This window comes from Sapajus apella, unplaced genomic scaffold, assembly GCF_009761245.1.
Source record: "Sapajus apella isolate SASKATOON/1434 unplaced genomic scaffold, GSC_monkey_1.0 scaffold7, whole genome shotgun sequence".
NCBI classification, from domain to species: domain Eukaryota; kingdom Metazoa; phylum Chordata; class Mammalia; order Primates; family Cebidae; genus Sapajus; species Sapajus apella.
The window spans coordinates 35,150,611-35,165,644 of NW_022436947.1; the positions used below are offsets into that span (position 1 = coordinate 35,150,611).

General features: G+C 46.0%; 1 protein-coding gene across 13 annotated transcripts in view; it reads left to right on the top strand.

Moving 5' to 3' along the window:
• ATXN7L1 (ataxin 7 like 1) overlaps nt 1–15,034 on the top strand; it is a 268,063-nt gene that overhangs the window by 189,961 nt on the left and 63,068 nt on the right. The window contains exon 1 of one of the 13 annotated variants that reach the window (XR_004268350.1): nt 3,659–4,708. The exons of 11 other annotated variants lie outside the window; for them this stretch is intronic. The gene's annotated coding sequence lies outside the window, so the exon portion shown is untranslated. Of the gene's footprint in view, nt 1–3,658; nt 4,709–15,034 lie in introns of those variants that run through there. One more of the 13 variants, XM_032276334.1, reaches the window with a different exon arrangement.

The following is a 15,034-nucleotide window of genomic DNA, read 5'->3' on the forward strand; positions in this document are numbered from 1 at the left end:
CTATCAATACGTAAAGGAGATTCTAATGCAGAAACATAGGGAAGACATAAACTCTGAAAAATCTGTATGCACATGTGCATGTATGTGCATGTGTTTGTTTATATATCACATTGTTTAAGACAAATTAACACTTCTTTGTAGACCCAAATTGGTAGCGTTTGGGAACTGCTGTCTTAGAGTGCCTGTTTGCTGTATCCTGCCGGCTGCCTTAATTACCATAACTTAAAAATTACCTCCTTTAAGTGATTCCAGAAAGGGTTTTAAAGGTAACTCAGTTATCTTGAAACTAATTGTTCTGCCGTAGATTATCCTTTCTCTTTCTTTCTGCAGGCTTTTTTAAAATTGGGATGAAATTCATCAAACATAAAACTAACCGTTTTAAACTGAACAATTCAGTGGCATTTAGTACACTGGCAACATTGCGCAACCACCACTTCTGTCTAGTTCCAAAGTGTTTCATCACTCCAAAATAAAACCTCATACCCATTAAGCAGTTACCCGCCCCCCATCACACAGACCCTGCTAATCACCAACCTGCTTTTCATATCTGTGGTTTTACCTATTCCATTTCATCTAAATGGAATCATACATATATTATATATATATATAATATATATGTATGTATATACACACATACACACACACATATATATAAAACACATATATGTAAAACCTTTCATGTCTGGCTTCTTTCACTTACCATCATGCTGTTGAGACTCATTTGCATTGTAGCATGTATCATGCATGCTTCATTCCTTTTCATGGCTGAGTATTCTTTTGTTGTATGTATGTAGCAGCGTTTTTGTTTATCCGCTCATCTATGGATGGACATTTAGGTTGTTTTCAACTTTTTGGCTCTTGTGAGTAGAGCAGCTATGAACATTTGTGGACACTGATTACTGTGAGTATCTGTATTCAGTTCCTTTGGATATATACCTAGGAGTAGAATTTTGGTCCATATGGTCATTCTATATTTAACTTTTTTTATTTAAAAGAATTAATTGTGGTGAAATACGTGTAGTGTGACATTTACCCATCTTAATTTGTAATGTACCATTCTGTGGCATTAAGTATCTTCACGTTGTTATGCAACCATCACCACCCTCCTCTCCTGAACTGTTTTTTTTTTTGTTGTTTTTTTTGTTTTGTTTTGTTTTTTTTTGAGATAGTATCTAGTTCTGTCACCCAGGCTGGAGTACAGTGATCTTGGCTCACTGCAACCTCCACCTCCTGGATTTAAGCCATTCTCCGACCTCAGCCTCACGAATAGCTGGGACTACAGGTGCATGCCACCACACCCAGCTAATTTTTTTATTTTTTGTAGAGGCAAGGTTTTGCCATGTTACTCAGGCTGGTCTCAATCTCCTACCTCAGCCTCTCAAAATGCTGGGATTACAGGTGTGAGCCACTGTGCCCAGCCTACTCCTGAACTCTTGATCTTGGAAAACTGAAACTCTGTACCCACTGAAAAATAACTTCCTATTCCTCCTCCCTTGCAAGCCCTGGCATCCGCCATTCTGTCTATGAATTTGACTATCTCTAGTACCTCATATGAGTGTAATCATACATTATTTGCCTTTTTGTGACTGGAATATTTCACTTAGCATAGTGTCCCCGAGGTTTGTCCAGGTTGTAGCATGTGTCAAAATTTCTTTTATGGCTGAATAACATTCCATTATGGATATATACCACATTTTGTTTCTCTGTTTATTCATTGATAGACACTTGAGTTGCTTCCACCTTTTGGCTATTGTGACCAATACTGAGATATCAGTTCTTTTGTGTATAGATCCAGAAGTGACATTGCTAGATCATGTGATGACTCTGATTCTTTAAGGAACCACCATGTTCTTCTTCATAATGGCTTCACCATTTTACATTCCCACCAACAGTGCACAAGGGGTCCAGTTTCCCCACATCCTCACCAAGACTTATTTTCATTTTTGTTTAACAGCCATTCCAGTGGGTGTGAAATGATAAGCCACTGTGATTGCGATTTGCACATCCCGAATGACTAGTGACTAGAGAACATTTTTTCATATGCTCTTGTCAGCCATCTGTATATCTTCTTTAGAGAACTGTCTATTCAAGTCTTTTGCCATTTTTCTTTTTTTTTGTTTGTTTTGTTTTGTTTTTGAGACAGAGACTTGATCTGTCACCTAGGCTAGAGTGCAGTGGCGCAATCTTGGCTCACTGCAACCTCCTGGGTTCAAGCTGTTCTCCTGCCTCAGCCTCCTGAGTAGCTGGGACTACAGGCGCGCACCACCACACCCAGGTAATTTTTGTATCTTTAGTACAGATGGGGTTTCACCCTATTGACCAGGCTGGTCTCGAACTCCTGACCTCGTGATCCACCCACCTCAGCCTCCCAAAGTGCTGAGATCACAGGTGTGAGCCACCACGCCCAGCCCTTTGCCCATTTTTGAATTGGGTTGAGCCTGCCTGTGTTTTTATTTAGAGTTATGTTTCTAAACTTGCTGCTCTTCAGAAGCTAGAATAAATATTGCATCTTATTATCCTAAGCCACATGTTTGCTGAGAACTTAGGCTGCCTGAGGTGTAAGGTCACCAGGAGCCTACATGGGCACCCAAGATGAGGAGGGAGAGCAAGGCTGCAAGAGGCAGAGGCCAGTGCTCTAGAAGGTCCAGATGGTTCTGGGAGAGCTGGCCCAAGGGCAGCTGTTCCCATCTCTGTTTTCCAGGTCATCCTGGAACTCTTTGCAGATATATTAGGAAAGCAACTCACGTTTGTCTCTGGAAAGACTCGGGTTCCCAGGCCTGGGGCCTGCCCTTTCATCTGTGTTTCTTCTAAACATTGCAACATCCAGCAGGCCTCTACTCCAGTCCCCTGGGTGAGTGAAATGTGCCTAAGGGCCCTTGACCTGCTAGCCTCGGGTTGGGGAACAATGCTCACAGCCTAACTCTTGGGAGCAGACAATCTCCAGCCAAAGCTGCAAATGACTGAAAAGGAGGGCTGGTCAGATGGACGGTCAGTTTATGCCCCCTCGGCACCCCCCAGCTACATTCCAAACAAATAGTTCTGCTTTGCCACCCAGCACAGCTCCCTCCCAATCTGAAACCGATGAATTCTCCACAATTCTGGGAAGAAACTCTCTCAACAAGAGGGGAAAAGGAGGCCAAGAACCCAGAAGTCCAAAGTCATGTTCTCCCAGAATAATTTTCCCACGGGAGGCTCACTGGCTCTGGCTTTGGTTCTGTTTTCAAGTGGCCGAAGGGATGGTCCCAACAGAAGGCTACCTTACATAGGCAGTCATTATAATGACCTCTCTATTCTCGCTAATGACTAGTAGTCTCTCCCTGGCTCGTGTGTGCTGGGAGCAAACGTGTGAGCATGACATGAGGAGATGTGTCTTCCCACAGTCCAAAATTCTCCAGGAAAGTCAAACTTTCTGAGTCTTGGAAAACTTTTGTATCTTTCTTTTTTTTTTTTATGATTTAAATAAATATTTATTTTTCTTTTTTTTCCCCCATTTATTTATTGCATTTTAGGTTTGGGGGTACATGTGAAGAACATGCGAGGTTGTTGCATAGGTACACACGTGGCAGTGTGATTTGCTGCTTTCCTCCCCATCACCTACATCTGGCATCTCTCCCCTTGCTGTCTCTCCCCAACTCCCACCCCCCACCATCCCTCCCCTATTTCCCCCCCAACTGACAGGTTTGTGTTGAATTCTCTTTACTAAAAGGCATATACCCCTTAGCTAGGGTTGATTTAATATTCATCGGGCAGTAACCAGGTTTTACAAAGAAATGTCAGATGCCACACAGGAGGGGTCCTAGTAGAAGATAAAGATGCGCAAAACATACTTTGCCAATATTTTTTTTAATTGAGGTGAAATTTGCATCACAGAAAATTAACCGTTTTAAAGTGTGCAATTCAGTGGTATTGAGTACATTCATAATGTTGGGCAACCAACAGCCCCCGAAGGAGACCCTGTGCCCGTTAAGCAGTCACTACCCCCGCCTTCTGCAAGCCTGCCCCTGACAACCGCAAGTCTCTGTCTATCTCTGATTCCCTTTCATATAAAGGGAATCATGTAACATGTGGCCTTTGTGAACCATTGTTTTGCTAGGCATTCTCCATCCTCCCAAGTCTGCAGTTTTTGGCCAAGACCAGGGAGGAAACTTTCTAAATATCCAGAATGAATGAAAGCTCCCTGCTTAAATCAATAGTTCCAACCACCCACAAAAGTATTTTCCAATCATTATAATGACTGCTCTAAAGCATAGTGCCAGGTATTGAAGTGGACTCTGCCTATCAGGATGGACAGGCCAGAGCGAAGGGGGAGTGGGAGTGCCCGAGGCATCTTCAGGCTGCCTGGGGACCCTGGACCCAGGCCAGACAGCAGCTCCAGGGCTGCGGTAAGGCCCAGCCCTTCACACACAGCGTTGGCTCTCATGCACCTCTGAGGAGCCTGCTGCTTCTGACCACACCTTGTGTGTGCGGTTCAGGAAAACCCAAGTTCATCTGCCAAATTCAGGATACAACCCTGACTTTTCCGGGCTTTTCTTTCTGCCTTTCCCTAATCTCATCTGGGCGTGCTCTCTTAAAGGGGAAGTGGTGCGTTCTGACTGGCCAGGGCCCTTATCCAGGAGCCAGGAAACGTCTACTACCACGAGTCGCGTTGCCCAGCGTGTCACTGGCTCAGCCTCCTTATCCAAACGGCAAGGCAGCCTCCCCGGGATGTGTAAGTGTGAGCGCAGGGCACGAGGGCCACACAGGACGGCGTGGGGCTGGGCGCAGGTCACGGAACAGAGAGCCTGGCAGGCGGAGCATGCTGGCAGCCCACGAGCCATTTAGCAAGATGAGTGTTAGCATAGACAGTGCTCTCGCTCTGTGGGCTGGAGCTGGAGCCGAGACAGGGCTGAGGCGGGGAGCGGGGAGAGTGGCTGCCTCAGAAAGAGGTCAGGAGTAGGAGGCTGGGTTGGGGACCAGTCTATTTTGGACAACCCTTCTGGATGCACCAGCCTCAGGCCTGAAAAGGAGTGGAGTGGAAAATTTTCCCGCACACCTTTCAGAGCACTGGGAAGCCAGCTGCAGTGAACCTTCCCCGCGTGCCCACCCCACTTCCCCGCGTTAATGTCCATGTACTTATCTCCTCAGCCATTGCGTTTCTTTGTTGTTTTTCTATGCAATTTGTGTTAAGACGTGTTTGGGGTCCTTTCTATTCAAACTGCATAAATCGCTCGAAACCAGCACCCTGGTTTTTTCCTTCTCTCCTGGCCACACATGGTCCTTGTCCAGTGCGTGCACGCTGCAGGTCCTGAATCAACACGGGCGTCTGGCCCACAGGTGGACCGACCGGCTCACTAGGATGCTGGGTGGCGTGTCTGGCTGGTTTCGAGCTAGGGCTCTGTTTCCTGTGTGCCTCGAGAAATCAAGGGGCAAATGCACACCACTCACGCTCAGTCAGCTCCTAACTAGATGCCACCAGTGAGTGACTGGTGTCAGGAAAACAGACCCTCGCTGTGTTTTAGGTTCCTTTCTGTCCTGGGTGTGTGTTTGTATGGTAGGGATGGTTCATCTTAAATCATGTAAAAAGTTTTGTTTTCACCAAAGTAACTCAGACCTTTTGCTTCTAAAGAAGGAAGAGATAAGGGGGTGAGAAAGGAGAAAAAAAAAGTGTGTGTCTCTGTACGCATATGTTGACAGGGCACAACCACACCCTACTTCAAGACAACTTCCTGTTTGCCGCTGCCAACTGCCACTCCAAGGAGAACAGAAATGGTTCCGTTATTAGTGGCTGCTGTGGGACCATGACGGTCGGTGGGGTGAGTGGCTCTGAGTGACGCCGTGAGCTTAGCCGTCAGTGGATTCTTTTCACCTTCTCTTGTAAGAGACCATGGCCCTGTGCTGTGGAAAGGAGACGCTGGTACAGATGGAAATAAAGCACTGGTGGCCCCTCCTACCAGCCTGCAGTCCTTACAGTGTGCGCCCATAGGCTTCTGTAAGTGGAAAGATTTCATTCAGGGCAGGGGGAAGACTGAGAATTTCCTCCTGAGCAAAGCTACTACCTGTGCATGTTTTTTCTAATGGACATTTTCATATATCAGGGGAACTCGTGTTAAGCGCCTGCCATGGGCTGGCACTGTGGTAGCCACATTTTACGTGTTCTCAATCCTCCGCACACCCATTTATTACACCATGAACAGAGTGAGTACTCTTGAGGGCAAGACCCTGTGCTAAATGCCAGAGATAAAAGAGTAACAAGATACCTGCCCTCCAGGTGTGTCCAGGCACAGGACACTTAGACCAGTTAAGCGGTAATTACAGTGTGTGATGTGCACCAAGATGAGGGACGCAGTGTGCTTGACGGGCACCTGTCCTGTTGTAACTCCATGATGTGGGTATTACTGCCCTCATTTTTTGTTTTTCTTTTTGTTTTCTGAGATGGAGTCTCACTCTGCCCCCCAGGCTTGAGTGCAGTGGCTCAATCTCAGCTCACTGCAGCCTCTGCCTCCCAGGTTCAAGCAATTCTCCTGCCTTAGCCTCCTGAGTAGCTGGGATTACAGGCACGTGCTACCACGTCCAGCTAATTTTTGTGTTTTTAGTAGAGGCGGGGATTTTGCCATGTTGGCCAGGCTGGTCTTGATCTCTTGACCTCATGATCTGCCTGCCTCGGCCTCCCAAAGTGCTGGGATTATAGGTGTGAGCCACCACACCTCACCTATTGTCCCCATTTTACAGGTAAGGAGACTGGGGCTCAAGGGGTTAAGTTATTTCCACAAGTCACAGAGCTAATGAGTGACAGAGCTGGGATTCGAGCCCAGATCTTTCTGATTCCAAAGACAGCAGTGTTTGCTCTGCATTTCCAGTGATTCCCAAAGCTTATGGAGCATGAAAATCACCTCAGGACCTTTTAAAAAGTCACAGATTTGGGGGCCCTGGCCCTGGTGTCCCAAGAGTGAAGAAGTCCCTGCTGCACTGGGTGTTCTCTGATGTGTAAGTGCAGCTGGGGCACTTTCTGTGCCTCCTGCATCCTGAATCCTCCCTCCATGGGGCCTGGCAAGCCATGAGGCCTTAGCTCAAGGCCCCAGGGCAAAGGCCACTGATGCTGCCTCAAGACAGCACGGGGAAGATTCGGTTCAGCTGTCCAGGTATTTTTATTTATTTATTTTTAAATTTCAGCTTTTATTTTCGATTCAAGGGGTATATGTGCAGGTTTGTTTTTGTTTTTTGTGGGTTTCTTTCTTTTTTTTTTTTTTTTTTTTTTTTGAGACGGAGCTGGAGTACGGTGGTGCAATCTCACTTCATTGCTACCTCCGCCTCCCAGGTTCAAGTGATTCTCCTGCCTCAGCTTCCAGAGTAGCTGGGATTACAGGCACGTGCCACCACGCCTAGCTAATTTTTGTATTTTTAGTAGAGACAGAGTTTTCCCATGTTAGCCAGGCTGGTCTCAAACTCCTGACCTCAAGTGATCCACACCCCTTGGCCTCCCAAAGTGCTAGGATTACAGGCATGAGTCACCGCGCATGGTCGTTTTATCAGATATTTTAAACTTTGGGAATCCCAGCTCATGGATCTTCTCCCCAAGATCCTGGGGCCTGTGTCTCCCCCTGTGCCAGGTCTAGCTGTCTGCCATAACTGTCCCATCGGTGCTCTTGGCGTGATGATGTCAGCTGTGTCATCATAAGATAGCATTCAACAGCTTATCTGCAAGCTGGAAGCCCTCAGTTTTCACCAAAGCAATGATGACTCCTGTGTTTAAACACATGTGACTTGTGCGGTGTGTTTGTGGTTTTGGTGGGGGCTACTCTGATGGAGAAGTTTAGTGCCATGCATGTGGAGTCCTTGTCAACCCCTCTACCACTGGGCCCAGATAGTGGGGAGCAGACAGAGCCATAAAAGGCCTAACGTTACGAAGAGGATCACGGCTCTGGCTCCAGGTGGAGTCTGGCAGACTCAGGTCCTTCAGGCAGCAGCCTGCCTTCTGATGGCCGTGTCCCTTCTCCTCTACTCAGAGTGACAACTGTGGCAGCAAGCCGGGATCTGGATGGAGAGTGCTGTCCTCTGAGCACAGGAAGCCCTCTGATGACAAAGGTCTAGCAATGACAGCACCTATCCTATCACCACTGTAATAACCCAGGGCTCGTAGCCCAGTGTCTGACCGTGGTAGGTGCCAAGGAAACATTAAGCAAAAAAAAAAAAGAGTGAATGAATGAAGGAGGTCTCATTTTAAGCCATATTTTTGTCTCCTTCCTGCCTTTGTATTTGCACCTACTTTCCTCTGCCCTTTCTGTTTCAGGATATGGTCGTGTTTCGTTGTTGTTGTTGATGGACTTAAACAGCTTTAACAAAGACAGAGCCTATTAAGCAATGCATCTTATATCATTTCCTTTTTTCCTCATCCTCATGTATTTATCAGATGCTTTTCTTTGTTTTCCTTTTGTGGTGTTGTTTGTTTGCTTGTTTGTTTTTGAGATGGAGTCTCATTCTGTCACCAGGCTAGAGTGCAGTGGTGCGATCTCGGCTCACTGCAACCTCCACCTCAGCCTCCGAGTAGCTAGGATTACAAGCATGCACCACCACGCCTGGCTAATTTTTTTTTTTTTTTTTTTTTTTTTGTAGTTATAGTAGAGACGAGGTTTCACCATGTTGGCCAGGCTGGTCCCAAACTCCTGACCTCAAGTGATCCACCTACTTTGGCCTCCCAAAATGTTGGGATTACAGGAATGAGTCACTGTGCCCAGCCTCAAGTATTTTCCTTTAAGTAGTGATTGGTATCTACATACCGTTTGTGACATCTTGTTAATTTCCTTGTGGATGTGAGTGTACTGTTTTGCATACATTTTCTTAGGTTGAGATAACTCTCCTACCTGTCTCCTACCCATCGCTTTATTATGGATTATTCAGGTTGTTTGTAGTAATTTTTTACTATAGTAAACAGTGCTGAGAATATCTTTGATTTTTTTTCCTTTGGGATATTTCCTGGAGGTCTATTTTCTAAACTAACATTACCAGATTACCAGATCAAAGGCTATGGATGCTTTTTAGTTCCTGTTATTATCACCAGGTTGCTCTCCAGAAAAAATGTAATCCCTTGTAAGTACCGCTGGCAAGGTGTACATCTGCTTGTTTCCCCACAGGTTCTGTTCCTGTGGTTTTTCCTTTTAGCTACGCTACGTGTCAGGTGGGGGCATCCTTGGGGGCTGATGGAAGTATTCAGGGCCCTGGAAAGCCCCTGGGACTCCCCAGATCCTACCCAATAGTGGTGATGCCAGAAATTTGCACCTTAGTATACATGACAAATAGAAGAGGAGGAGGAAGGGGGAATGCCTCCACAGGGGAAAAGTTAAAAAGGATCCTACTTCGCAGGAGCTCTGGAAGTGGGAAGTGCTCTTGTAAGAATCACTCGAGTTGGCGTTTCTGAAGTGTAGAGGGAAGGGAACGTCCCAGGCACGGGGGCATGGTAGAAAGGGCATTGGCTCTGGGGCTGGGCAAGCCTGGGCATTCCTCCCAGCTACTGAAGTCTACATGACCTTGGTCTTGTTTCACAATCTTGCTAAGCTTTAATTTCCCCATCTGATATCTAAGAAGAAAAAAAATAATAATTTCCCCATTTATAACGGGGCAACTAACAGTACCATACCACGTGGTAGGGTTTTTGGGTAGATTACATGAGCTGGTGAGTGAAAAGCAGCTTGCACGGTGCCTGATACATAGTAGGTACTCAAGAAAGGCTGCTTTCCCTCCCTTTTTTTTTTTTTTTTTTTTTTTTGAGACAGAGCTTCTCTCTCACCCAGGTTGGAGTGCAGTGGAACGATCTCGGTTCACTGCAAACTCCACCTCCTGGGTTCAAGCGATTCTCCTGCCTCAGCCTCCTGAGTAGCTGGGATTACAGGCATGTGCCACCACGCCCGGCTAAGTTTTGTATTTTTAGTAGAGACAGGGTTTCACCATGTTGGTCAAGCTGGTCTCGAACTCCTGACCTCAGGATCTGCCTGCCTCAGCCTCCCAAAATGCTGGGATTACAGGCATGAGCCACCACACCAGGCTGCTTTCCACCTAACTAAATGAATGTGCATGGGGTGACCAGATGACCAAGAAACAAGCCCAGAGCTTAGGGGATTTGGGAGCTGAGCTGGGATGAGCAGTGTAGATCACAGGCCCACATTCATATTTGTCAAAGAACTTAGTGCCCCAGATAGTTCATGTTGCCCACAGTGGGTAGGAGGTGAAGAGGGGTAAAGAAGACCTAGTATAAGTCAATTGATGACGGGCCCCTGTGTTTAAGGAATGCCTCCTCGCTCCTCAGCCGTGCCATTTTTAAGAGGTACTGCAATGTGAGAAGGGAATGGGCACTCCAGAAAAGCTCACAAGCACTCCTGGCACGGGGACTGCTTGGCACAGCTCTGCCTGCACTCGTGGCCTGCCCTATCACCTGACTTTCCTGTGTCTTCATTTCCTCCTCTGCTGGGCAAGGCTGATTCAATATCCCCCTCTAACCACCATGGCAGTAAGTTTAGTATCTAACTATGATGGTGACACATGAGACCACAGGCCCGGGTTCTAGCCCCAGCTCTTCCACCTAATAATCTTATGACTTTGGGCAAGTTTGTCAAATGCAGTCTGTCTCCATTTCCACAGCTGTAAACTAGGGGGAATCGTTGCCTCCCCGAGCAGCTGTGAGTACGGCTGCCCTGGCTTCTGGCATGGCTCCCAGTGCAAAGGTGCCAGCCCTGCCTCTGTCTCCAACTCCAGTTTACTTTTAGAAGAAGGTCCCCTGGAAATCAGGGTGTTTATAGGCAGCGTCCTGACTGCAGCTAAAAAAGCAGATTGAACCCACTGATAAGATAGAGGCTGGCTAATGACTTGCCAAGCACCTGCCCTCAGAAGTGGGGGGCTGAAGGAGACTCCATGCTGTCAAGTGAGTAAGCCGCTGGGTGCTGGCCTAAGCCCAAGTGTGCTTACACAACCATGGCAGGCCACAAGCGACTGTGGTGCTCAAAGTCTATTGGGAGGGGCTTGGTCTCTTAAAGGCCCTATTGGAAAATTCCCAACGAGTTCTTTCTAAAAATGATGCAGGGAGCCACCTTGAGTATATGCGGCTGGCTCAGCCATTCACGAGGCATCTGTGCTGAGGTTTTTCATGCAGGACTTTGATGATGCTCGTATGAAAATATTTCCGTGAATAAGCATATGTATGGGAAAGGGAAGGCTCTGAATTTTTAGTGAAATGGAATTGCCTGAGAACCTGATGGAGTTTATCTTCAGAAGGTGAGGGGAGCAAACTGGAGACACCAGGGCTCCCCGCGTCTGTCAGATTTTGGGGGTGCTGAGAGGTGGTGTCTGCAAGCTCCCTGCTCAGCTGATCTCCAGGACTGTCCCTGGAGTTGCACCTGGATGGTTAAGGAGGATTTGGGAAAGCAGGTGGTCTTGAAACCAGCAGCTGCTGAGACTTTGGCCTGGACTTCCTGTGGTGGAAATGCCTAAAAGTGAAAGGATTTGGCTTTTCCTTTCTTTGGTTCCAGGGCCCCCAAACTCCTTGTGATTGAGGCCTCAGGCAGTGGCATGGAGCTGCTGACTGGCACCGGCCAGCTGCCTAATGCTTACAAGGTGTTTCTTCCTCTCCCTAGGGGAGTCGGCTGCCCTGCTGAAAAACCCATAGCCAGTGGAAGGGAGAGGTCCCATGGCTCTTTCAGGCTCCTCCTGTCCCTAGCATTATCTTCCAAGATTCCAAGGTGGTAGAGCCCAGAGTTAAGACGGGGGCTCTGAAAACATCCCAGATCTGACGTTTTCTAGCTCTGCAGCATTAAGAACTCATTGTGTCTCTGAACCAAACCTCAGGAATTATGCCTCAAGGAAATAATTCTAAATCACTTTTTAAATAAATCAGTTTTTTAAAAGACAAACAGTAGGTAGAGAGTGAGAGGGTAGCTAAATAATCTACAGCATGTTAATGATTGAATATTACCTAATGGTTTAAAATGGCAAGTATGTGGGAATTTGATACGTATATGTAGAATAATGATAGTTGACAAGGAATAGTCCAAAATATCCATCGATTATTGTTTTTTCCATAAAACTTAACTGTAGAAAAAAGAGGCCAGTAGTGCTTCTCTTACAGTATTGTAAGAATGAAATGCTAAAAGGTAAATCAAGTGTTTAGAAGAGTGCCTGGCACATAGGAAAAAAAATTTTTTTTTTGAAACGGAGTTTCACTTTTGTTGCCCATACTAGAATGCAATGGCACGATCTCAGCTCACCACAACCTCTGCCTCCTGGGTTAAAGTGATTCTTCTGCCTCAGCCTCCCCGAGTAGCTGAGATTACAGGCATGTGCCACCACGCCTGGCTAATTTTTTGTATTTTTAGTAGAGACGGGGTTTCTCCATGTTGGTCAGGATAGTCTCAAATTCCTGACCTCACGTGATCCACCCACCTCAGCCTCCCAAAGGGCTGGGATTACAAGCGTGAAAAAAATAAAATTCTCTTTTTTTTTTTTTTGAGACAGGGTCTCACTCTGTCACTCAGCCCACTGCAGCCTTGACCTCCCTGGCTCAAGCGATCTTCCCACCTCCTAAGTAGCTGGGCCTACAGGCGCACACCTGCTGATTTTTTTTTTTCTTTTTTGTAGAGACAGGGTTTTACCATGTTACCCAGCTAGTTTTGAACTCGTGAGCTTAAGCAATCCACCCACCTCAGTCTCCCAAAGTGCTAGGATTACAGGTGTGAGCCACTGTACCCACCTGAAAAATCTTAAACTATTATAACTATTTGGTCAAAGGACAGAAAGGGTGAGAGCGGAGGTTGCTGGTCCAAGATCATCCACTGAGGTTGTTATTGATGTATTGCATGCTTAATTCTGCACGGATTTTCTGATAGTGATTTTCTGTTTTCAGTAGGTGAGTGGTGCTTATATTCAATATTAGCACAATAGATTGGTTTGGTCTTTCTGTCACATGGTCTGGAAAGAATGTGTAGCAAGAGCTATAAACTTGCAACCTTTCAGTTTGGGAATTATACCTCAAGGACATAATTCTGAATCACTTTTTAAATAAGTCAGTTTTTTTAAAGACAAATAGTAGGTAGACAGTAAGAGAGTAGCTAAATAATCTGCATCATGTTAATGATTGAATGTGAATGATTGAACCTGGCCTTTTAGAATGGCAAGTATATGGGAATTTGATGCGTATATGTAGAATAATGTTAGTTGACAAAGAATCGTCCAAAATATCCATTGATTACAGTTTTGTTAATAAAGTTATATGTTCACGCCTGTAATCCCAGCACTTTGGGAGGCCGAGGCGGGTGGATCACGGGGTCAAGAGATCGAGACCATCCTGGTCAACACGGTGAAATCCCGTCTCTACTAAAAATACAAAAAATTAGCTGGGCATGGTGGCGCGTGCCTGTAATCCCAGCTACTCAGGAGGCTGAGGCAGGAGAATTGCCTGAACCCAGGAGGCTGAGGTTGCGGTGAGCCGAGGTCGTGCCATTGCACTCCAGCCTGGGTAACAAGAGCAAAACTCCGTCTCAAAAAATAAATAAATAAATAAATAAACATAAAGTTATATGTATTAGCAAAGACTAAGAAAATTTAGAGGAAAGTGCTCTTTTTCTCTAAAATTGCTTAAATATGAAATATTTTCACAAAGAGTGAGGGATATAACGTACTACAAACTCTTTCTGGGCAGGGCAAATGGAATTAGAGTAATTATAGGGATCTATAAGGGCAGGCCCTTAATCAAAACATAGAAAACTTGATTAAGCCTCAAGTGGGTGAAGGCTTATATCTGAATGATGGTAATGTACAGTAGGAGAGCTTTACTCAGAGAAATCTCACCTGCACAGCTACATCTTTTTGCAAGAGATAAGACCCTGCCTTCTCCTGTCACCAACCTAACCCACCTCCTCACCCACACAAAATGTGTAAGTCCGCTACAGACAGGTCTTCATACACTAGAGAAGCACAGATTAAATAGGTCTTTTTGTAGAATCTGCTCACTCTGCCCTACCTGGGATATCAGCTCTACCCATTTTCAAAAGCTTAGCTATAGCTCACCTCCAGAGTGAAGCTCAGACCACTGACACTATTGGTCCCTCCACTCTAAATTCTTATATAACCTTTCTCACCTGCACCGGTAGGAGGCAAGCTTGTTCCCATAGTGTAAGGGTTGTGAGAGCCCTTCGGATTTAATTCAGTTTCACAAATAGAAAATACTGCTTTCACCTATTTATTGCAATACAGAATCACACATCAAACAACTATTTTAAAAACTTATATTAAAGGTAAAGGGCTGCCTTCAGGTTTTAGTTAATATTTCCTCATTCTAACTTGTTATTTCAATTGGCAATTTAAGACAAGTTTCTGAACCTAAAATATGAAACCAGGCATGGTGGCTCACACCTATAATCCTAGCACTTTGGGAGGCTGAGGAGGGTGGATCACTTGAGATCAGGAGTTTGAAACCAGCCTGGCCAACATGGTGAAACCCTGTCTCTACTAAAATACAAAAATTAACCAGCCATGGTGGCAAGTACCTGTAATTCCAGCTACTCTAGAGGCTGAGGAAGGAGAATCGCTTGAACCTGGGAGACAGAGGTTGCAGTGAGCCGAGATCGCGCCACTGTACTGTAGCCTGGGCAACAGAGTAAGACTGTCTCAAAAAATAAAATGTGAAACTAAGAAAAAAAGCTTATCCACTGATACAGTTGTTTTGTGGGCCAAATGTGATTGCTCACCTGGAATCCCAACACTTTGGGAGGTCAAGGCAGGAGGATCTCTTGAGCCCAGGAGTTCAAAACCTACCTGGGGAACATAGAGAGACTTTGTATCTTAAAAAAAAAAAAGGGCCGGGCGCGGTGGCTCAAGCCTGTAATCCCAGCACTTTGGGAGGCCGAGGCGGGTGGATCACGAGGTCAAGAGATCGAGACCATCCTGGTCAACATGGTGAAACCCCGTCTCTACTAAAAATACAAAAAATTAGCTGGGCATGGTGGCACGTACCTGTAATCCCAGCTACTCAGGAGGCTGAGGCAGGAGAATTGCCTGAACCCAGGAGGTGGAGGTT